Source organism: Rana temporaria, chromosome 4 (assembly GCF_905171775.1).
Source record: "Rana temporaria chromosome 4, aRanTem1.1, whole genome shotgun sequence".
Lineage (NCBI taxonomy): Eukaryota > Metazoa > Chordata > Amphibia > Anura > Ranidae > Rana > Rana temporaria.
Window position 1 is genome coordinate 261,875,902 of NC_053492.1, and position 25,161 is coordinate 261,901,062.

A 25,161-nucleotide genomic window follows, 5' to 3' on the forward strand; every position below is an offset into this window, starting at 1 on the left:
AGAGGTGTGAGTACAAATGCAAACAGTCAAAGGCAACCACAAAAAATCCTCTACATCTTATCCCAGTCCCACACAAGCTGGGTTCCCACCTTCACCCTCCCCGCTTTCTGTGGATCCCGTAGAGGCGCATGAGGATTCTACCACCGCAGCAATTCCTCAACAAGCTAGTCCACCTCTGGCCGCCTCCATAAGGTACCACCACAGTAGGGAGCAAGTTGATTGTCATCCATTAATGCAAGGAGATTTATAACTGTTTTTAATTCACAACATGGTAACAATAAATCAACATATGTTTTATCCCATTGATTTTCTCTGACAATTTGTCCACACAAGACTTTCCCGACTAGCGCTTTTTTGTGGTTGCCTTTGACTGTTTGCATTGTTTTGTCAATAAAAACATGAGTTATGCTTAGCCCAATAGGTGCAATTATACAGTGCAAATGTCATGTCAGGAATTGGCAGAAGATGTTCAGCAATACTGTGTGTAAGCCCTGGTTCACACTGGGTACGATTTGAAACGATTCGAGATGCGATTTGACATGTCAAATCGCATCTCAAATCGGCGGCAATTGTCGGCAATGGCACTGTCCTAATCAGTGCGACGCCGCATCTGCGATTTCAAAAAGTAGTTCCTGTACTACTTTTTGCGATTTCGGGCCGCGATTTACATTAAATTGCGGGCAAAATCGCAGCCGCGAAATCACGGTAAAATTGCGCATTTTACCGCGATTTTGAATTCGCAGCAGTGTGAACCTAGGCTTAAGGTGCTGCCGAACATATCATTCACACTGTGTGGTCAGTGTATAAAGTCAGCAAAGTTCTGCACAGTTCTCAAGAACAAGGTGGTCTCTGTCAGGTTCACTGACAAAAAAACATATTTTCATAGATCCCATCTCCACCTTCCCCCTAAGCAGTTTGGCCTTAATGGTTCCTTACAGACTCACTAGGACCATATACAGTATATGCACCAAAAAAAAAAGATGGCAGACATTTTAGATATACATTGCATTATTATTTTCACTTTTGTATATATTTTTCAATATATGTAGTTAGGTATGTTATTACATGAGCTCTTAATAAAGATGACCACATTGACTTTATGGCCAGGCAAATTAGTGAAGGTGTCACGAGATGGCAACATTTTTATTTTGTCCATCATATGCAGATTTGTGAATCACGATTTCCTGGTTTCCTAAACGGTATGACTGTAAAAATCAGACAAATCTGGTCATCTGCTTTCTGACTATGTTTCATGACATTAGCCTCCAGTATATATAGAATTCATCATATCATTTATACTTTTACATGGACTAACATTCTGTACGTATGGGACTATGATTGAATTTTGAATTTCCAACACTGTCTTAAATCTAATACAGGAATTTATTGAAAAAAAGCTTTGGCCATTAACGGTTCACTCCAAAGATGCTGCTTGCAAGAGTTTTTTTTTAACGTCCTGCCAGCGCATCTCCTCAGTGTGAAAGTCCTCGGGTTTCATACTGAGACTGCAGGGGCGCCGTTTTTCAGGCGCTTTACAGGCGCTATTATTAGCCCAATAGTGCCTGAAAAACTCCCCAGTGTGAAAGGGGTCTAAGCAGAGGAATCCTCAAATCAATTAAAGCAAATTTTGTAACAACCACAGCCATTGCCCAGTAACACATTCTTCTTTTTTTGTGGAAGGGTACCAACAAACAATGTATAGCACCCCGTGGTAGTCAGTGCACACTGGTGAAAGTCTGCACGGGTGCTCTGCAGCAGAATGCCATCAATACATAAGCATATAGGGCCAGATTCAGCAAAAACTGTGGCGGCGTAACGTATCGTCTTTACGTTACACAAGTTTTCAGCGCAAGTGCCTGATTCACCAAGCACTTGCGTGTAAACTTACGGCGGTGTATCGTAAAGACGTCTGGCGCAAGCCCGCCTAATTCAAATGGGGCGTGTACCATTTAAATTAGGCACGCTCACGCGCCGAACGTTCTGTGCATGCTCCGTTTGGAAATTTCCCACCGTGCTTTGCGCGAAATTATGGCACCCCGACGTGTTTGTGAATGGCGACGTGCGTAATGTACTTACGCCGAAAAAAAAAAATATTTAAATTCGACGCGGGAACGATGGCCATACTTTAACATGGCTGGTGTAAAGTTAAGCCTTGAAAAAGCAGGCTTAACTTTGCGACGGGAAAAAACGACTTGCGACGACGTAACGCACGCGAGTACCTTCGTGGATCGCCGTAAAAGCTAATTTGCATACCCGACGCTGGAAAACGATGCGAACTCCACCCAGCGGCGGCCGAAGTATTGCAGCCTAAGATCCGACGGTGTAAGTCAATTACACCTGTCGGATCTTAGGGCTATCTATGCGTAACTGATTCTATGAATCAGCCGCATAGATACTCTCAGAGATACGACGGTGTATCAGGAGATACGCCGTCATATCTCTTCTGTGAATCTGGCCCATAGTTGTGGAGGCACTCCTTAAAGCGTAGTTCCGTCGAAAAAATAATTCAAAGTCAGCAGCTACTAATACTGCAGCTGCTGACTTTTAAAATAAGCACACTTACTTGTCCAGGGCCCCCGCAATGTCCTCACCCAAAGCCAACTTGTCCCTCGGCTTCCGAGTGCAGGCGTCAATTTTTTCAGTAAGTGATTTAGGAAGTGAAGCCTTGGGGCTTCACAGCCTGGTTCCCTACTGCGCATGTGTGAGTTGCGCTGCGTGTCGTACCTGGTTCCTGCTGTAACCTGGTCCCTGCTGTCTTCTGGGACCCATGTGACTCCCAGAAGGCTGGGGGGACGGAGGAGGAGCCTGACATGGCGTAGATTCTGCGGCGATATTTTGCCAGAAATGGGAGCAAATACCTGTAGTAGACAAGTATCTGCTCCCCCCTGAAAGGCGCCAAATATGACACCGGAGGGGGGGGGGATCCGAAAAGCGGAAGTTCAATTTTTGGGTGGAACTCTGCTTTTAAACAGTTGTCTAATTGAATGAGGTAGAGAGAAGTGGAAGGTGACATCATAATCTCCAGCTCGTGCAAAAAGAGAGCTCCTTTCCTTCTCAACCCAAAGTAAAAAAGTGTTAGCTGGACATATACTTTAAAGCATGAGTAGGCAACCTTGGTCCTCCAGCTGTGGTGAAGTCCCATGAGAGATTGCAAGACCCTGACAATCACAGGCATGACTCCTAGAGGCATGATGGGATTTATAGTTTCACCACAGCTTGAGGGCCGAGGTTGCCTACCCCTGCTTTAAAGGCTGCCGCTTAAACTAATATTTTAGTTGAAAATTGGTATAGCTGGATTTAATCATACATTGGTCTTGATAACTCCAGTAGACACGGGCAGAATGTCAGGAGACATTGGCCAGTACAAAAAATACCGGCCTATATTCTTCCTGTGTGTTTGTTGGCCTTTCAGCTGGCTTCTGTCGGACGTGCATGCTACAAAACTGGCAGCCAACGAACTCTCGATCAGCGCTCTCAGTCAATAGCAGTGAGCGCTGATCGGCATGTTCTGGAAGGGGGAGCGCCCCCCTGTCAGAACACAACAGCTCAACGGGGGAGATTACGGGACTAACATTGCATGGTTAGTACAGCGGCTCCCAACTAGAGCTGTCAGTTTTTTTGCTGGGTTGCACAAAAAAAACTGTAGTGTTAACCAGGCTTTACACCTAGATTTCATCATCATTTTACATAATGGAAAATAATCTAAGAGAGCCTGGTAACTTGAGTTGTCATTGTCATTGTGATGGTCAGATAAGCATGTTTTCCTTTTCCTACAGATTTCCACATATATAGAGACAGCAGAATATGTTGGATAGTAGCATTTTGATATTGATGGTTATGTATAATAACAATACACAAAGACTATTTTCTATGAGGTTTAGCATGTATGCTATCCTCTTTCACCATTCGCCCTAATGGTGGTCCACTTCTGTCAAGTGCTTACTGTATATCCAGCCCCAACGGCTGCAAGATTTATGCAGGACAAAATAGTATTTAGGTGAAGAATATATTAAAAAAGATTCTCCAAGAATGACGTCAATCATCTGCCTTTGAGAGTCACATTTGTAATTGTCGCCTTGCAATGCCTCATGGGACTTGTAGTTTCACAACAGCTGAAGGGCCACATGTTGGGCACACCTCATGTAAATGTTTTTCAGTTATTGCCTGGGAAATGAGCTGTCAAATAATGTTTTGCTCTCAGTTCATCTGTAATAAAGGGGGCTGTGTAAAATTCAGGTGCTCCTTCCCACATCAGCATTGTGGGAGGGGGGATGGATGTCGGCATAGACACCCATATAATGAAATATGTATTAATGGCAGCATCTTCCTGTGCTGAGTAAGACTGATTGTAGGTGGACCTCAGACTTCAGAAAGTCCATTGTTCTCATATGAAACTTAATGAACTGAGGAATAAAATCACTAAACAGTCCCATCTGTAAGTGGTATATGAACTGGGTAGACTGTACATGTGTTCTGTTTCATGTATTAGGTGACCAATGTTGAGCTGAAAAGCATTTAAAGCATTGACCAATGGAAGAACCGGTCCAACTAATCTAGAGCCAGCAGGTGCTTTAGGCCCCATGCACACGAGAAGCAAATGCAAACTCATCTAAACCCAAGTTTTCAAACGCAAAAACCGGCGTTTAAAACGCCCGTTTTTGCCGCGAATTTCGCGGCGTTTTACCGCGTTTTACCGCGTTTTACCGCGTTTGCGTTTATAAGCATTTGGTTAAGAAACATCATAAGACCCTCCCTAAGCTCAAAAAACAATATTATTTAACCATTTCAGCTATTTTGTGAGACCAGAGCAGCTGAGAGAGCAGCAGTGTACGTGTATTTAGCGTGTCACTTGCCACGTCACCTGGCCACATCACCTGCCACGTCACCTGGCCACGTCACCTGCCACAAGTTGTGGATTGTCCACTGGCCACGTCACCTGCCACATCAACTGGCCATGTCACCTGCCAAGTTGTGAATTGTCCACTTGCCACGTCCCCTGGCCACGCCACCTGCCACACGTTGTGGATTGTCCACTGGCCACGTCACCTGGCTATGTCACCTGCCACGTCACCTGGCCACGTCACCTGGCCACGTCACCTGCCACAAGTTGTGGATTGTCCACTGGCCACGCCACCTGCCACGTCAACTGGCCACATCACCTGCCACAAGTTGTGGATTGTCCACTGGCCACGTCACCTGCCACATCAACTGGCCACGTCACCTGCCATGTTGTGAATTGTCCACTTGCCACGTCACCTGGCCACACCACCTGCCACAAGTTGTGGATTATCAACTGGCCACGTCACCTGGCTATGTCACCTGCCACGTCACCTGGCCACGTCACCTGGCCACGTCACCTGCCACAAGTTGTGGATTGTCCACTGGCCACGCCACCTGCCACGTCAACTGGCCACGTCACCTGCCACAAGTTGTGGATTGTCCACTGGCCACGTCACCTGCCACATCAACTGGCCACGTCACCTGCCAAGTTGTGAATTGTCCACTTGCCACGTCACCTGGCCACGCCACCTGCCACAAGTTGTGGATTGTCCACTGGCCACGTCACCTGGCTATGTCACCTGCCACGTCACCTGGCCACGTCACCTGGCCACGTCACCTGCCACAAGTTGTGGATTATCCACTGGCCACGCCACCTGCCACGTCACCTGCCATGTCACCTGGCCACATCACCTGCCACAAGTTGTGGATTGTCCACTTGCCATGTCACCTGGCCACGTCACCTGCCACGTCACCTGGCCACATCACCTGCCACGTCACCTGGCCACGTCACCTGCCACAAGTTGTGGATTGTCCACTGGCCACGTCACCTGCCACATCAACTGGCCACATCACCTGCCAAGTTGTGAATTGTCCACTTGCCACGTCACCTGGCCACGCCACCTGCCACAAGTTGTGGATTGTCCACTGGCCACGTCACCTGGCTATGTCACCTGCCACGTCACCTGGCCACGTCACCTGGCCACGTCACCTGCCACAAGTTGTGGATTGTCCACTGGCCACGCCACCTGCCACGTCAACTGGCCACGTCACCTGCCACAAGTTGTGGATTGTCCACTGGCCACGTCACCTGGCCACGTCACCTGCCACATCACCTGGCCACGTCACCTGCCACAAGTTCTGGATTGTCCACTGGCCACGTCACCTGCCACGTCAACTGGCCACGTCACCTGCCACAAGTTGTGGATTGTCCACTGGCCATGTCACCTGGCCACGTTACCTGCCACAAGTTGTGGATTGTACACTTGCCACGTCACCTGGCCATGTTACCTGCCACAAGTTGTGGATTGTCCACTGGCCACGTGACCTGGCCACGTCACCTGCCACATCACCTGGCCACGTCACCTACCACAAGTTGTGGGTTGTCCACTTGCCACGTCACCTGGCCATGTCACCTGCCACAAGTTGTGGATTGTCCACTGGCCACGTCACCTGCCACAAGTTGTGGATTGTCCACAATGCAATGCAAGCAATTACATTTTTATGTTTTTTTTTATGGTTTTTCATCATTTGCCATCATTTTTGAGATTTCTAATGTAAAAAAATAGGTCACCTTTAAAAACGCCTATAAACGAAATCGCGGCAAAACGCCGGTACCGCGATTTGCCACGATTTGCCGCGATTTGCGTCTAAAACGCGAAAGCTGAAAGCGTCTGAACCCAAAATTTTGGGTTTGGAAAAACGGCCCTAAACCCAACTGCTTTGAAACGCCAAAAAACGTGATTGTGTGCATGGACACATAGGATAACATTAAATGTGTTCAGGGGCAGTTGAAAAAAATGCCCAAATGCCTCTGAACTCGAGTTTAGCAGCGTCTCGTGTGCATGGGGCCTTAAAGATAACATAGGCTTCTGACAACGGCATCAGAAAAGGCTCAACACTACTAACATGCAGCTGCCCTCACTAACTGGCTTCTGGTATTTATCTAAAAATTATGTAGATGATCATTTAGCCATCCCTTGAGTTTGATCATATAACTTCTATATAGAGGTACTGTAAGTAACATTGATTTTGCATGGTCTCATTTTAAGGAAATTGTAGACCATCTGGACTCCAGTTATTTAGGACTTTGATGAGATTAAACTAAACGATTCAGTAACATTTAACAGATGCTAGATTGGAAGTCTTATAACTGGTTTACCCAGTATGCCTATAGAGTTTATAAACTGTCCCCAAGATATTTTCACTTATTAACGCAATAAAAGCAATTCTTTACCATTAGATTTTCCTCTCAGCTTTCCTTGAAATTTCATCTCAAAATAGTACATTTTCAAAAGACCGTTTAAATAGCTTAACCTAATTCTATTTCATCATTAGCTAAGCATGTAATAAAATGATTGTAATATGTGATTAACTCTGCAACAGACATAGTTCATGTATATTTAGCAAATAATATATTTTATACTTTGCTGATTACTATTATATGTTGGCGGAAAGCCAACATTGCATGAATTGAAAAGTCTATAAATTAAAAAGCAGTAGAAATCAGTTAGGGAAACAGAGCAGCAGGAAAGTGTAACTCAGTAATGCTAGTATATTTATGTGGAACTGAAATGTTTTGGAATAGAATATGAAATGTTGGGGAATCTTGAAAAATGTTTGAGGTTTAAATACAAGAGAGAGCAGGGTGTTTTCCATATGTAACCATACACTGGTTAGTGACATCACTATTACTCTACATCAGGGGTCTCCAAACTATGGCCCTCCAGTTGTTCCGGAACTACAATTTCCATCATGTCTAGTGATATCTGTGAATGGCAGAGTTTTACAATGCCTCATGGGATGTGTAGTTCCGCAAAGCTGGAGGGCCATAGTTTGAAGATCCCTGCTCTACATCTTCAACAAAAGATGAATATGTTTTGTATATGGGCGTTCAAAAAGAATTGATCTTTAAAGTACACCAGTTTTGCTGAGATGAAATGCCCCTCTAGGTAAACGTATTTTTGAAGATTTTAGCAAACTTTTTTGCAGATTTATAGAGATCTCTGTTTTGAAGAAATTGCTGTTTGGTTTACTGTGTCTTTTATCAAAACTGATTTCTAAAATAGTGGGGTCTGCCTTTTTGTTATAACAATCTGGTGCTATCTCACTTTTGTAATGAGATAAGCTTAGGGAGCCTTCGAAAAGTGATGAAACTCCAATTACACGGCCTGCCTAAAATTTAAATTCCTAGTCTACATGTCGGATAAAAGCAGTGTGTCATTCATACAAGCAAGGAATGAGATTTTTGGGGGCATTCTGTACACCAGCTATGTACAGACTCCTCCAGGTTGCCATACTACATGGAAGTGACATCTGAATGTTTGACAAATGTTAGAAAATGAAAGTATCTGCATATTGGAATTGAAAGATGATTTTTTTAAAAAACATTAAAACTAATTCCACTGATTTCATTGTTTCTCAACACAGTTACATTAAAGGCATGCTTCTGGTGATAACTGTCACAGATGCCAGTGTACTTATATCAGCTTTCAACTGAATTTTCAAATGGCTGGTGTCATAGTTAATCACATGTGTAGCACAATGGCAACTGTAGATCTAAATAGAGGCTACGATCGTTCCATCTTCAGCTGTAAAGAATAGGAGGGGTCAGTTCTGCTTTAAGTTACAAAATGTCTGGTGAAAAATGTAAGTCTATTCGATTTTCATGTAAAAACATTTTTTTTCAAGATCTATAGACTAAATTGTGGGTTTATGGCTCCATGAATGCAAGTTTTTAACCTGTTTGGGGGAGGGGGGCTATTTAATTTCAATATTTCAATTTTTTTTTTGAATAGTAGCTGTTAGACTATCCAAGAATATTTGAGAACAAAATGATTTGGTTTGCTGGCTTTGCCAAAGCTGATGATATTCAAATGTTCCGACTTAAGACTCATACACATGTCATCTTTGCTCTGAAGGGCCAATTAGAAGATCAATTGAAAAGAACTAGTACCACATAATCAAGGCAAACTTAATGTCAGTAAATGAAGGTTATGCGAATGACATTGGGCATTTATGATACAAAAATATTGCAACAGTTTATTGTGTTAAGTACTTATGCAGTAGCTAGAGGACTAGAGAAGATGGATTTGTTTATTTAGCATATGAATAGGAATGGCCATAGACAATTTACATGTTTTATATACTATTCTCTGTAATCTTGTGCATAACATTGTCAGTTTGTTTCAGAAATAGCAGCATTCATACATTACAGCATCATCGTATTCTACTTGCCAACTATACAGATAATGAAGCAATTAAGCTTAATTAACATCTATTTAAAGAAGCTATGCAGTGCCAGTAAGATTACTTTTGTTCCAGAATAATAATCATTCTAAATTATTGCAAACTAATTTGCTATAGCAGATGCAAATTTTATTTTGATCTGTATGGCTTGCAAAACAATGTTTTTGCTGATCACTGAGGAAGAGGAACTTAAGTGTTTTTAATGGTGACTTCCGAGTAGTAGTTACATCATTACATTGTCAAGATTAGGTGCTAGCTTCAAAGAACAATTCCTTTGTTTGAAAAGTATTCTGGTTGATTCTAGAATGGAAAATAATATATATATATATATATATATATATATATATATATATATATATATACATAGGTGTGCGCAGCCTATTGCATTAGGGTGTGCACACCAAAGCTCAAACACACATGCGTGTAATATACCATATATGGCAGTGGGCAAATCAGTGGGGCTTTGTCAGCAGGGCAGAGATCGGTGTAGTTTATCTTCATTTGTATTATTATTATTATTATTATTATTTTTTTACAATTTTATTTTTATTTTTTATTTTTTAGGAGCCCTGTTTGGGGGCTTTGGTGAAATATCAGTGGTCTAAACCAGGGGTCTTCAAACATTCTAAAGAAAGGGCCGGTTTATTGTCCTTCAGACTCTTGGAGGGCCGGACTTTGGCCAGCGGGAGTGGAAATTTTCCTGGCATCAGTGGGAGTAAACATCTGGTATTAGGGGGAGGAATAATGCCCCATTAGTTGTATCAGTGGGAGAAATGGTGCTCCATTGTCGGTGCCAGATGGCAGAATAGGGTCTCGTATCAGTGGGAGGGATAGTTCCCAAGGGCCAGATAAAGGCAAGCAAAGAGCCGTATCCGACCCTCGGGACGCAGTTTGGAGACCACTGGTCTAAACAGACCCCTGCTGTCTAACTTTTGAGACAGAGAAAGGGACTGAGGACAGAGATTCCCCAGTCCCTTTCTCTGCAGCCAGGCAGCAAGGGGAATCTGCAGAGTACAGGATGATTAGGGTGTGCCCAGGCACACCTTACACCCTATGTGTGCACGCCTATGTATATATATATATATATATATATATATATATATATATATATATATATACAGTCCTGATCAAAAGTTTAAGACCACTTGAAAAATGGCAAAAAATCATAGTTTACATTGTTGGATCTTAACAAGGTTCCAAGTAGAGCTTCAACATGCAACAAGAAGAAATGAGAGTGAGACAAAACATTTTTTGAGCATTAAATTAATTGAAAATAATGAATAAACTGAAACAGGCTGTTTTTTCAGCTGATCAAAAGTTTAGGACCACGTGCCTTTAAAAGGTTAAATCTGTGCAAAGATGTGGATTCATTGTCATTTTCTGTCAGGTAGGCACATGTTGTGATGGCAAAGGCAAAAAAACTCTCCCTTTTTGAACGTGGTCGGGTTGCTGAACTGCATAAGCAGGGTCTCTCATTAAGACACTGGACGATCCTCGACCCAAATTAAGGCCCTTACTGGTGCTGACTGCAGCCCCATAACCATCAGACGGCATCTGAGACTGAAGGGCTTCAAAAACAAAAAACGTCTTCAAAAACCTTGTCTCCTTGAACGCCACAGAACTGCTTGTTTGGACTTTGCAAGAGAGCATCAAACATGGGACATTCAAAGGTGGAAGAAAGTTTTATTCTCTGATGAGAAAAAATTTAACCTTGATGGTCCTGATGGTTTCCAACAATACTGGCATGACAAGCAGATCCCACCTGAGATGTTTTCTACGCGCCACAGTGGAGGGGGCGCCATAATGGTCTGGGGTGCTTTTTCCTTCAGTGGAACAATGGAGCTTCCTGTTGTTCCTGATGTTGCAGAGAGCATTCCTCATGACTGAGGGCCCTCGTCTGTGTGGTAACGACTGGGTTTTTCAACAGGACAACGCTACAGTACACAATGCCCGCAGGACAAGGGACTTCTTCCAGGAGAATAACATCACTCTTTTGGCCCATCCTGTTCCCCTGATCTAAATCCAATTGAGAACCTTTGGGGATGGATGGCAAAGGGAAGTTTACAAAAATGGACAACAGTTCCAGACAGTAGATGGCCTTCGTGCGGCTGTCTTCAACACTTGGAGAAATGTTCCCACTCACCTTATGGAAACGCTTGCATCAAGAAATTAATTTTTGAAGTGATCAACAATAACGGTGGAGCTACTCATTACTGAGTTCATGTTTGGAAGTTGGATTTCTGTTTTGGGGGGGTTTAGTTTTTTTTTGGAGGTGTGGTCCTAAACTTTTGATCAGCTGAAAAACAGCCTGTTTCAATTTATTCGTTATTTTCAATTAATTGAATGCTCAAAAAATGTTTTGTCTCACTGAGGATGACCGATCAGGACTGTATATATACAGTCAGGTCCATAAATATTGGGACATCGACACAATTCTAATCTTTTTGGCTCTATACGCCACCACAATGGATTTGAAATGAAACAAACAAAATGTGCTTTAACTGCAGACTTTCAGCTTTAATTTGAGGGTATTTATATTCAAATCAGGTGAACGGTGTAGGAATTACAACAGCTTGTATATGTGCCTCCCAATTTTAAGGGACCAAAATTAATGGGACAGATTAACAATCATAAATCAAACTTTCACTTTTTAATTCTTGGTTGCAAATAATGATGAGCTCCGTGTTTGAGTCAAACTCACGTTCGACTCGAACATCGTATGTTCGACTGTTTGTCTAAATACGAACGTTTACGGGCTGTTTGTGCCAAATTCGAATGGCGTGTCACGGCCCATAATTCACTGCGGCATCGCAGTGCATTGCTGGCTGATGATTGGCCAAGCATGCACTATGAACGGAGAGCCATAATTGGCCAAAGCCAGGATGGCTTTGGCCAATTATGGCTCAGGGGGTTTAGTACACGCCCCACACTATAAAAGGCCGCCTGCAGGTCGGCCTTTGTGTAGTGTGTTGCGGCGGTGGTTAGAGAGAGAGAGAGAGTGTCATTTTTTGTAGGTAGATAGAGCAGGCAGGCTAGTCAGTTAAAGTTACAGTGTGTAGAGGATATATATGCATCCCAGGTGTCGTATATATATTTATACACTGTATAGTACAGCTAGATCCGCTCTTCCTAATTTACTGGCAGGCAGGTGATTGTGCTAGCTGCAGTATTCTCATGTGGTGTACTGCCTGTGTCCTCTGCAGTGTGCACCTAAAGCTACGTGGTGTGTACTGCCTGTGTCCTCTGCAGTGTGCACCTAAAGCTACGTGGTGTGTACTGCCTGTGTTCGCTGCAGTGTGCACCTAAAGCTATGTGGTGTGTGTACTGCCTGTGTCCGCTGCAGTGTGCACCTAAAGCAACATGGTGTGTACTGCCCATGTCCTCTGCAGTTTGCACCTAAAGCTACATGGTGTGTACTGCCTGTGTCCTCTGCAGTGTGCACCTAAAGCTATGTGGTGTGTACTGCCCATGTCCTCTGCAGTTTGCACCTAAAGCTACGTGGTGTGTACTGCCTGTGTCCGCTGCAGTGTGCACCTAAAGCTACGTGGTGTGTGTACTGCCTGTGTCCTCTACAGTGTGCACCTAAAGCTACATGGTGTGTACTGCCTGTGTCCGCTGCAGTGTGCACCTAAAGCTACATAATGTGTACTGCCTGTGTCCGCTGCAGTGTGCACCTAAAGCTACATGGTGTGTACTGCCCGTGTCCTCTGTAGTTTGCACCTAAAGCTACGTGGTGTGTGTACTGCCCGTGTCCTCTGCAGTGTGCACCTAAAGCTACGTGATGTGTACTGCCTGTGTCCTCTGCAGTTTGCACCTAAAGCTACGTGGTGTGTGTACTGCCTGTGTCCTCTGCAGTGTGCACCTAAAGCTACGTGGTGTGTGTACTGCCTGTGTCCTCTGCAGTGTGCAGGCCATTAGTATGTCTGGAAGGACAACAAGGAGAGGCAGAGAGTCACAAGCCGATAAAAGAGAGCAAGCAGGCTCTGCGTCTAGAGGCAACAGTGCTGCTTGTGGTGGACACGGTGCATACTCATCGGCACGTGGCCGTGGGACACACTCGTCCTTTTTTTCGGCAGCTGGCCGTGTTGAGCCGCAACATGCCGATAACTTGGGTAGCACACCGACTGCATCACAACGCAGAGCTACTCATGTGCAGGGCGCTGCTGTCTCTCAGCGTTATTCCAAAAGTTCTTTGGTGTGGGCCTTTTTTTAGACGAGTGCATCAGATCGCACCGCTGCTACTTGCAACATATGTCTCAAGCGTATCTCGCATGGCCAAAACATCACCCGCTTGGGCACCACATGCTTGACCAGACATATGTCGACCTGCCATGCAGTTCGTTGGCAAGCATACCTCAAAGACCCACACCAAAGAACAAAGCGGACCTCCCCTTGCTCCTCATCAGCTGGGATCTCCAACCCCACTATACCCTCAGTCCTCTCTGTAGCCTGCACTGATAGGACTGAAGGTGTAGAATTAGGTGTGTCATAGCCAAGTACTTGCGGGCAATCAACTATCGGTACACCAATGGCAGATTGTACCAGGCAAATTTCCCTGCCCCAGCTGCTGCAGCGCCGAAAGAAGTTCTCTCCCAGCAATCCACATGCCCAGCGGTTGAATGCTAGCTTAGCTAAATTGCTAGCACTTCAACTGCTGCCTTTTCAGTTGGTAGATTCTGCCCCCTTCCGTGAGTTTGTGGAATGTGCGGTACCTCAGTGGCAAGTTCCCCAAACACCACTTTTTCTCACGGTAGGCGATTCCGGCTCTCTACCGGCATGTGGAAGGCAATGTCCATGTCTCGCTGGACAGGGCAGTCAGTGGTAAGGTGCATATTACCGCTGACTCATGGTCCAGCAGGCATGGACAGGGACATTACCTATCTTTCACGGCGCATTATGTGACTCTGCTGGCAGCTGGGAAGGACGCAGGACAAGGTACAGTAGTGTTGGAGGTTTTTTCCGCCACCACGCCTCCAAAATGCTACTACTGGTTGTGACACACCTCTCTCCTCCACCCCTCCTCTTCTTCCCCTGTGGCCTCTTCCTGTGCTGATGTGTCCTCTGAACCAGCGGTTCTCCGTAGGCTTTAAAGGGGCTACGCAGGTACGCAGGCAAAGAGATGCCATGCGGTGCTTGAGCTGGTGTGCTTGGGGGACAGGAGCCACACTGGGCCAGAGTTTCTGTCAGCTCTGCAGGGGCATGCTCAGAGGTGGTTGACGCCATGCCAGCTTAAGCCAGGAATGGTGGTTTGCGACAATGGCACCAACCTCCTCTCCGCCCTGCGACAGGGACAACTGACCCATGTGCCCTGTTTTGCTCATGTCTTTAACTTTAACTTGGTGGTGCAGCGGTTCTTGGGCAGGCCCAATTTTTCTGCCCCTTTTCAACAGGGGCATGTAATTCAGTTATTGTTCTAATATTTCACAGCAGGGCCCATTCCTGTGCCCACCAAGAGTAACTGTGAGGGCTTACAGAGTTTTGGCACCAGCAACACCACCACCAACAAAGGCCCAATTTTTCTGCCCCCGTTCAACAGGGGCATGTGATTACAATTCTTGATCTAATATTTCACAGCAGGGCCCATTCCTGTGCCCACCAAGAGTAACTGTGAGGGCTTACAGAGTTGTGGCACCACCACCACCACCAACAAAGGCCCAATTTTTCTGCCCCTTTTCAACAGGGGCATGTAATTACAATTCTTGATCTAATATTTCACAACAGGGCCCATTCCTGGGTCCACTAAGAGTAACTGTGAGGACTTACAGTGTTGTGGCACCAGCGCCAGCACCAACGGCCCAATTTTCTACCACTGTTCAACAATGGCATGTAATTACAGTTCTTGATATAATAGTTCACACAGCAGGGCGTTCCAGCGCCCACCAAGACTAACTGTGAGGGCTTACAGTGTTGTGGCAACACCAACACCTAGGGCCCAAATTTATGCAGAGTATATACGGCAGGCCCCTACTTTCAAACATCCAACTTAGAAACGACTATTACTTGCAAATGAAAGGAGACAACAGGAAGTGAGAGGAAATCTACCCCTAGGAAGGGAAATTCTCTTCTATAAGAGGTGTCTCCTGTCCACTGATGCTTTATCACCATTCACCAATCCTTGTTTCAGTAAAAAAAACAAATTTTCAAAAAATCATTTGTCATTGGGACAGAAAGTGAATTGCAATCTTCTGAACAGATGCACACAGACAGCAAAAAAAATGTTACAGGGGTGATAACCCTTCTCTATGTTTTTAGAAAAGCTTAAAAATAGATTTTATGGCTGGAGCTACACTTTAAAAAAAGTACCAGTTCACAATTACAAACAGATTCTACTTAACAACAAACCTACAGTCCCTGTCTTGTTTGCACTGCCTATATACTGCTGTTCAAAGTATATAGGGCCAAAAGGGCTTGTAATGACCTGGGGGGAGTTGGGGGAAACCCATGCTATTTTCTCAATGATTTCCATCCATATTGCAGGGACCAGACATTCCATTTAGGCCGCAAGCAGTTTTAAATTACTTTTTTCTTATAGTAATCTCATTTTGTGCACGTTTCTAAACACGTGCCACTTCACAGGCTTACTATAGACACCCAGCAGGTACGATATTTAAAGGAATTTTTTTTTTACTTTAAGCATCATTAAAATCACTGCTCCAGAAAAAACTACCGTTTTTAAAGCTTTTTTTTTCATTGATACATGTTCCCTGGGGCAAGACCCGGGTTCTGCTTTTTTAGATGTTTGGCAAACTCTAATCTGGCCTTCCTGTTTTTGAGGCTCACCAATGGTTTACATCTTGTGGTGAACCCTCTGTATTCATTCTGGTGAAGTCTTCTCTTGATTGCTGACTTTGACACACATACACCTACCTCCTGGAGAGTGTTCTTCATCTGGCCAACTGTTGTGAAGGGTATTTTCTTCACCAGGGAAAGAATTCTTCGGTCATTATCACAGTTATTTTCCGTGGTCTTCCAGGGTCTTTTGGTGTTTACCGGTGCATTCTTTCTTTTTAAAGTGGAGTTCCACCCAAAAATTGAACTTTTGACACCTTTCAGGGGGGATGGGGTGCAGATACCTGTATAAAACAGGTATTTGCACCACTTCCGGGTATTGACTCCAATGGGAGTCACGCCCCTTCTCATCACCCCCCCCCCCGCTGTCTTCTGGGAAACACACTGTTCCCAGGAGAGAGCGGGGACCAGTGATGGTGCACCGCGCTACTCGCGCATGCGCAGTAGGGAACCGAGCAAGATGGCGGCGGCAGCATCCGAGAGATGAGCGATTGCTTGTCCTCGTCTGCCAAAATCGGAATGCATTGTTTTAAACTTAGCTTAAAGTGTTACTAAACCCAGGACCCTGCATTTACTATATCTGGTCACCCCCAGAACATGGAAATACAATTAGTAAATATAAACTGCTAAATACCTTTTCTCATCAGCAGTATATAGCAGTCTTATAACTTTCATCAGTGTCTGGTTAATGCTTGTAGGAGTTAGCATTCTCCCATGATTTGTCCTATGAGGATGCAGGACCCCTCACCCTATGTCTGGACAGTGCTGATTGGCCCTGGGCTGATCGCATGCACTCTCCCTAGGAAAAATAAAACTCTCGAGCAACACACACCAAACTGAGCATGTGCAGCTTGTCCCCTAGCTTCTGTACTATCCAGAGATTGGGGATTCTGGAAAAAGGGGGGGGGGATCAGTGGAGACAACCTTTTTACACAATGCAGAAGATTAACCCCTTAGGTTCTTCAGTGAGTATAGCAAGAATGTTTTACTGCGTATACAGATTTATTTTACTGGTGTGGGTTTAGTAACAATTTAACCATAGAATCCTGTGATGAGGATATTTGTTGTAGCCCATCATCTTCACATTTTTTAATTAACAATAGTCTCTGTTAGTCATGTTCCTAAAATATGTTACAATGAATTTCAATGTCTTGTAGACAACCTTGAGCACTTGCAGATAGAGCATAGACACTTTGTATGATGGTGTCAATGTCATCATTGTCATTAATCCAATTACCATAATAGAGATGGATCTAGGGAAAAGCCATCTCTGTATTCATTGCTTGTGTCACAAACGTTGACATATCTTTATATTACAAATTATTGCTCATTTTTCCTGCTAGTGACCCGAAGAATGAAAATCTAATTTAAACAATAACTGATGGTTTTGGTCAGTGGGATTTGGGAACCTTTTTCACGCATACACCAAACTACCATGTGTATACCCAGCGTAGATACTATATACTATATACGGTATGTGAGAACAGATTGTGTCTGGTCTTTTTTCACTGTGCCAACCAAAGTATAAACAAACCTTTAGCCCCATTTAGCAAAAAATATTTCATAGAACAGACTGTTTTACTGTAGGATTCCATTTAAACAAGTAGTTTTTTTTTATCTAGGAAACATATGGTTGTTAGCTGCCAGGCAGATGTAGTCATTATGCAATAGTGTCTGTATGTGGCTTATTTATTGCAAACTACGAGGCTGTTTCCTCAGTATTTCTTCTTTTCTAATTGTAATGTTATGAAAAAATAAGTGGCACATTGATGTATAATATAAAACATAAAAATGCCAGGGGTTTACATTCAGTTTTATTAGTGTTCACTGTGTTAAACACACACATACACACACTATGAGGCTGATTTACTAAGGCTGCCCACCTAGGCAAGTAGGAAAATGAACGGCCTCTATTTCTTTAGTATCATCTATATAATCTATATATATATATATACGTCTATCCTGTAAATATTGGGGCTCAATGAGATTTAGGGAAGGTCACCAGAAGCCTCGATGTGCACAATTATTATCTGTAAATGTTCCTTCCACCATCTGCCCAACACAATGGGGGGAGATTTACTAAAACTGGTGCACACAGAATCTCATGCAGCTGTGCATAATAATGCATGTCTGGCTGCCAGGGGTGTCACAAAGCTTCCCACTATTGCTGAGTGTCAATAACATATTCCCATGTATTATGAAGAGTCTTAGGCCCCGTACACACGACCAGTTTCCTCGGCAGAATTCAGCTTCCGACCGAGTTTCTGGCTGAATTCTTCCGAGGAAGCCGACGAGGAGCTCGACGAGGAAATAGAGAACATGTTCTCTATTTCCTCGTTGTTCTATGGGAGCTCTCGGCCCGCCGAGCTCCTCGGCGGCTTCAGGGCTGAACTGGCCGAGGAACTCGATGTGTTTGGCACGTCGAGTTCCTCGGCCGTGCGTACGGGGCCTCAGGCTGTCACCTTGACTGCCATTGCAATATGGCTAGGTTATTATTGTTGCTGCTGTGTTCACCCACTTTCGTCCCTACGAGATTGATTTACTAAAACTGGAGTACACAATCTGTTGCAGCTCTGCATAGAAACCAATCAGCTTCTACGTTTTATTGTCAAAGCTTAATTGAACATGCTGAACTTAGAAGCTGATTGGTTACTATGCACAGCTGTACCAGATTCTGTGTGCACAAGTTTTAGTAAATCTCCCCCACAGTCTCCACTGCAACAGAACAAGCAAAATTGCCTAAGCTTTTTGATTTCTGACCTCAAAAGTCTATTATAAATATGCCCATATATAATACTTAAAGGGGTTGTAAAGGGGAAAAAAAATCCCCTAAATAGCTTCCTTTACCTTAGTGCAGTCCTCCTTCACTTACCTCATCCTTCAATTTTGCTTTTAAATGTCCCTATTTCTTCTGAGAAATGCTCACTTCCTGTTCTTCTGTCTGTAACTCACCACCGTAATGCAAGGCTTTCTTCCTGGTGTGGAGAAAGCCTCTTGAGGGGGGAGAGGGTAAGCAGGAGTGTCAGGACGCCCACTAACACACAGCTCATTTCTGTATCTGCAAAGTATAGAGTATCCTGACACTCCTGCTCGCCCCCTCCTCCCTCAAGAGGCTTTATTCACACCAGCAAGAAAGCCTTTACGGTGGTGAGTTACAGACAGAAGAACAGGAAGTGAGGATTTCTCATAAGAAATAAGGACATTTAAAACCAAAATTGAAGGATGAGGTAAGCGAAGGAGGACTGCACTAAGGTAAAGGAAGCTATTTAGGGGGAAAAAAAAGTTTCTTTACAACCCCTTTAAGGATATCTTTGACAAAATAATAGTGTTCATGTGTTTATGGGTAGAAAGCCTACAGCCAGGTATATACTTAGATATCACATAATGCTAGGTAAATATGAATGGTAATGCTTTTTTGGATACCTCTTTTGTCACATAATTATGTTTTATCTCAGGGGTCTCCTAACTTTCTAAACAAAGGGTCAGTTTCTTGTTCTTCAGACTTTAGGGGGGCTGGACTTTGTGGTCAGCGGGAGTGGACATTTTCCTGGCATCAGTGGGAGTAAACATTTGGTATCAGTGGGAGGAAATGTGCCACATTATTGGTATTACTGGGAGGAATATCGCCACATTATTGGTGTCAGTAGAAAAAATGGTGCTCCATTGTGTCAGTTGTCATAATAGAATAGTGTATTTTATCAAGGAATAATGCCCAAAGGGTCAGATAAAGGCAAGCAAAGAGCCTCTTTGCTTGCCTTTATCTGGCCCATGGGGCATTATTCCTTGATAAAAGACACTATTCTGACAACTGACACAAACAATGGAGCACCATTTTTCCCACTGACACCAATAATGGGCCAGGGCCACATTTTGGAAACCACTGTTCTACGCTGTCTGCTTTACAGTATATGTAGAACTACTATTCAAGTATACATACCATTATCACAGGAAATTTGAAAATGCTGCATGTTGCTGGGGCTGCAGAGAGTCTTATCTCTCCCTCACCTTTCAGCCCTTTCCCGCAAAAAAATAGAAAAATGATCCATATTTAGAAATTTGGCACTACCACATCTCACTTTGCTGATCTAAATACCACCCTTGAATTTACTATGATAGATACAACACTGACTATAGCCATTATTATCAATAATGCCACTATTTAGATCAGGGATCCTCAAACTACGGCTCTCCAGCTGTTGTAGAACTACACATCCCATGAGGCATTGTAACACACTGACATTCACAGACATGACTAGGCATGATGGGCATTGTAGTTCTTAAACAACTGGAGGGCCATAGTTTGAAGACCCATGATTTAGATTATTTGAGAGAGAAAAATAGAGATTATAGGTTTGATTTATATAACTGTGAAGTGATGTCAGGAAAGGGGAAGTAAATTGAGCTGAATGGAACCTGGGACAAGTCCTGTTTATTTCTCTTTAGCCTACTCCACATCTTAGATCCATATCACACCAGTTATGGATTAGAGAGCACTCACCTGCACCTATGGTCTGACTGGCTGAAACAGTTAAAGCGGAGCTCCACCCAGAAGGGGAAGCTTCACTTGTTTTCTCTCCCCTTGTCACATTTGGCACCTTTCAAGGGGGAGCGGGTACCTGTCTTTGACAGATACCCATCCCTTCTTCCGGGTGTCCCCATTTCCTGTGACCACTTTAAATGGTCAGTCCACCCAAAAGTGATATTTAGTTATATGTGGAACCTAGAGGACTGCTTGAGCAACTAATCTTTCACATGTCCTGGATATTCCAAAATCAAGATCATTTTCATGTGGGGGTTTTGGTGTTCCCACCCAACATTATATGATGTAGCTCCTGCTACTGCTTCTCCGCACTACAAAAAAAAAAAAAATAGAAATCCATCAGAGACAGTGGGATCCCTCATAATGGCCACTGCAGGTGAGCATACTCAGGAATTCAAGTGCAAATTCTTACCAATAGAGTACACAAGAATTAGAAACTGTCTAATTTTTTTTTTTTGTGGTTGAACTGGATGGACTTGTGTCTTTTTTTCAACCTGACTAACTATGTAACTATGTAACTATGTAATAGATGAGCCTTCAGGTTTTAGTGGAATGATCCTTTAAGATCAGAAAGAAAAAGTTTGAAAATCCAGGCTAGTCAAACCAAAATGCAGAACAAATTTTACATATTGTGCTGTTTATGGTACTCTGACTTCTTTTACACGTACTAATATTGTTCTTTTTCATTTACATAGGATGCTGGCTAACAGGGTATCTTGCATGGAAATGGGAGCAGCGCAATTTGTCCATTCACTAAATGACACCAGCTGGTCCTCTCCCTACTTACGTCTGCCTGCCACTGCCTTTGCTGAACACAAATTTCCTGCTGTCTCTACCCATTGTGCCGTCATGCAAGAAAAGCCATGTCATCCACGTCTCATAGGATGCTGAGCATTCCTCTTCATTTAACTTTTCCCTACAGCTACAGTTGCTTTCAGAAAAAAAAACAGTGGACCAATTGATTATTTATCTCTTCTATGTCTGTAGGGTTTGGAAGTATACGACTGGAATTATTCGGACTCCTGCATTTTCATTATTTTAAAAAAAAAACTGTTATTGTTTTGCTGCTACAATGAGAATTGTACTTTGCTATGTAAGGTTTTGGAACTGTACAAAAGGGTAAAGGTTTTGTACTGGAGTAGCAACGCTTCAAAGTCATCTCTCTGTTACCCATGATGCACTTTTTTTTTAAATTGAAACGATTTAAAACAGAAGTTTTAATGCCTAATAGTGTACTTTTTATTTTAACAAAGGCCACCTTTATATGTAATGCCATATTTTCAGTGTTAGATTTTAATCCTTCAACGGAGTGCAGTAGAAGGCAGCATGAATAGATGATATTGTGGTTTCTTGTACAGGCTGGATGGCAAAGAAGATCTGTAAATGTTTATTCTGCTCAAATTTCCTTTAAAACTCCCTCTAAACTGCGCCCCAATTGGGAACAGAGCTAACGTGTTGAACTAAAGACCAGAATTCCCTGAGGGGGTAAAGCAATCCGACAGAGGAGGGAGGAGATATTTGCTGAGCGTCATCAGAGATGTGGGATGAAATTTCACCCTCTCTAGATTTCACTGATCCAGGAAGCCAGTGAGACAATCTCTCCACATACTAGCAGCCCTTTTCGCTATAATTAAAATAGTATGGGCATACCAGTAACGCAATAGGGGCCAAGTACAAGGAATATATTTTTTTTTTCTCCCCGGACCCCTTTCCATGGAAGAACCACACCTCCCATTTTTCCCCTGCCTGCTATTCTGTTTTCGTGTTTGTTGACTCCTGTCTGGATGATGAAAAATGTGCAATTCAGTCCTCAGTCACTGGTATGAGGATATAACAGGGTAGAAGTCACATTCATAATATTATGTGCACTTGTACAGATGTAGCCAAGAGTCCAAAATGACAGTAGCTTAAAGCTCATGTGCTGGCACTTATATCTGAAAAAAAAAAAAAAGAATTATAAAAATGATGTGAAGTGTTCCCCCCCCCCTCCCCTTTTTTTAAAAGACAAGTTTTGAAGAATCTCAATCACATTGCGATTCAGTGTGTATGTTTACTAACTCCATTAAAGCATTTGCTCATTCACTTTTCTGCACAGTGGCTGCTATTTGACATAGTCATGAATTTTATACCTTGATGTGGAGTTAAGATAAAGGCATTCTGTGCAGTACAGATGAAATATAGCAGCTTTTTAGTGTATGTGTACTGTTAGTACTCTGTATATACTGTATTTCTATAGCTTCATTTGTAAAAAAGAAAACAAAAACAAAAAACAGAAAAAAAAAAACAGAATCACTTAGCAGTTTAAAGTATTGTTTTCAGAAACCACCCCCTTAATTTATTAACATGGACTCTGATCTTGTGGAGTGTCAAATTCTCTTTCTGTCATGTTACATGTCTCCACAGTTGTAACTCTGAACCTGTTGGGAGCAGCAGAACCATCCAAATGTTTCCAAAATGAAAAAACAAAATGAAAAAAAAACAAAAAACAACACATGATTCTTTGGTACATTTGAAAAAAAAGCTTTGTATTGTTATTAACATTCCCACTGTGAAGAGGACGACTTGTGTGTGTGGCAAGGACTTAACGTACAACTGAAGTGTTGCTGTTTGTGTTTTGTTGGTTTGGATTCATAGGGTAATGTCTTGATGGGTTGTTCTTTAGAACATCTCTTTTTATCTTATAAATTTATGTGCAAACTTTATAAATGTGTTTTTTTCATGATTTACAAACACATGCTATTTGTACACAGATGTAATGTACATGGGACATTGTCAAATGTATTTACAGTAAAACCTTGTATTGCGAGCATAATTCATTCTGGAATAAGGAATAATGGTAACTCAGATGATTCGTTCCACAACCACAAGCACAACAAAAAAAAGGGTCAATAGGGAATGCATTAAGCAAAGTCCAGCAGGAGCTACAAAGTATAAAAGAGAAGAGAGGCGCCTCTAAGTGTAGCAATATGTTTACATTTAATGAATGTACAACATTTAGCAACTCACATCGTTGATTAAAAAAACAGGCACATCTAAGTATACAGGCATCCAGGGATGGACTGGCCATTGGGACTACAGGGAGTTTCCCGGTGGGCCGATGGCTCAATGGGCCGGGCTGCAGTGACAGCGGACCGCCGCCCCCTCCGCTCCTCTGTCTCTCCCTTCCTGCAGCGCTCACCTCTTCTCCCTCCCTGTAGTGCTCACCTGGGGGGAACAAAGGAGCAGGGGGGAGGACAAGAGAAGCAGGGGGGACGACAGAGGAGCATGGGGGAGGGGACAGACAGCTGACTCAACAGCTGTGGCCTGGGGGTTTCTCACTTCTGCCTAATCTTGTCCCATAAGGGGGGGGGCACCGAACTGATTCTTTGCCCCAAGTGAAATAATGTCTAGTTTCCACACTGGTACTGCCTATAAGAGTACCAGCCATTCTACTCTAATAAAGTAGAACGGCTAGTGAAGGGGGAGAGGGGGCTTGGGGGGGGGTATGGGAGTTGTCCGGCCGCCATGGGAAAGGCCTGTCAAAGTGGGCCAGTCTGGATGAAGTCCAGCGCCAAATTTCTGTCCCAGTCCAGCCCTGCAGGCATCTGGGGGTAAAGCTGTCCACAGGCATGTCCAAAGTCTGGCTCACGGGCCAATTGCTGTCGCATTCTGGTTTAATACCGCCCCCCCCCCCCGGTGATTAAGGGAAATCCCGTCTCCTGGGCTGCCTATCATAGGAAGCGGGACTTTATATTAAAGAGGCCGCCGAGTAAACAGGAGATTTCCCTGTATATAATTTGTCGGCGCTCGTCTTGCCCCCTCCCTGTTCCTTCCGAGGCTGCAAATGGGAAGATCAGGCTACACTGATGGTAATAGTAAGGCTGCATTCATGGCAATGGTGAGGCTGCATTGATTGCAATGGTAAGGCTGCATTGATTGCAATAGTAATGCTGCATTAATTGCAAGGCTGCATTGATTGCAATGGCAAGGCTGCATTGATTGCAATGGCAAGGCTGCATTGATTGCAATGACAAGGCTGCATTGATTGCAATGGCAAGGCTGCATTGATTGCAACGATAAGGCTGCATTGATTGCAACGATAAGGCTGCATTGATTGCAACGATAAGGCTGCATTGATTGCAACGATAAGGCTGCATTGATTGCAATGGTGAGTCTGCATTGATTGCAATGGTAAACCTGCATTGATTGCAATAGTAAGGCTGCATTGATTGCAATGGCAAGGCTGCATTGATTGCAATGGTGAGTCTGCATTGATTGCAATGGTGAGGCTGCATTCATGACAGTGGTGAAGCTGCAGATGGGCACTGATTAGGCTGCATTCATGGGCACTGACCCTTATTTTGCTTCACAGTTCTTTATTTAAAATTTAACAAAAATCCGGAAACTTCCCTCTTAAAGTAAAGGTGTGTGTTATATACGTTATATCCAAATAACACGCCTAAGCTCATCCTTAGTCCTGAGCGGCGCTCAGGAAAAGCTTGGAGACCGCAAAAAAAAAAATATATATATATATATATATATATATCCAAATAACACACACAAGTTCATCTCTTCACCACACACAGCCACAAAGGCAAGATAATTCT

At 43.5% G+C, this 25,161-nt stretch overlaps 1 protein-coding gene across 2 annotated transcripts in view; it reads left to right on the plus strand.

Annotated features, from left to right (window-relative positions):
* LOC120937182 (sine oculis binding protein homolog) overlaps positions 1-23,277 on the plus strand; it is a 227,935-nt gene extending 204,658 nt beyond the window's left edge. For both annotated transcript variants that reach the window (XM_040350193.1, XM_040350194.1), the window contains one exon: positions 21,271-23,277. The gene's annotated coding sequence lies outside the window, so the exon portion shown is untranslated. The remainder of the gene's footprint in view (positions 1-21,270) is intronic.
* Positions 23,278-25,161: the final 1,884 nt, after the last annotated feature.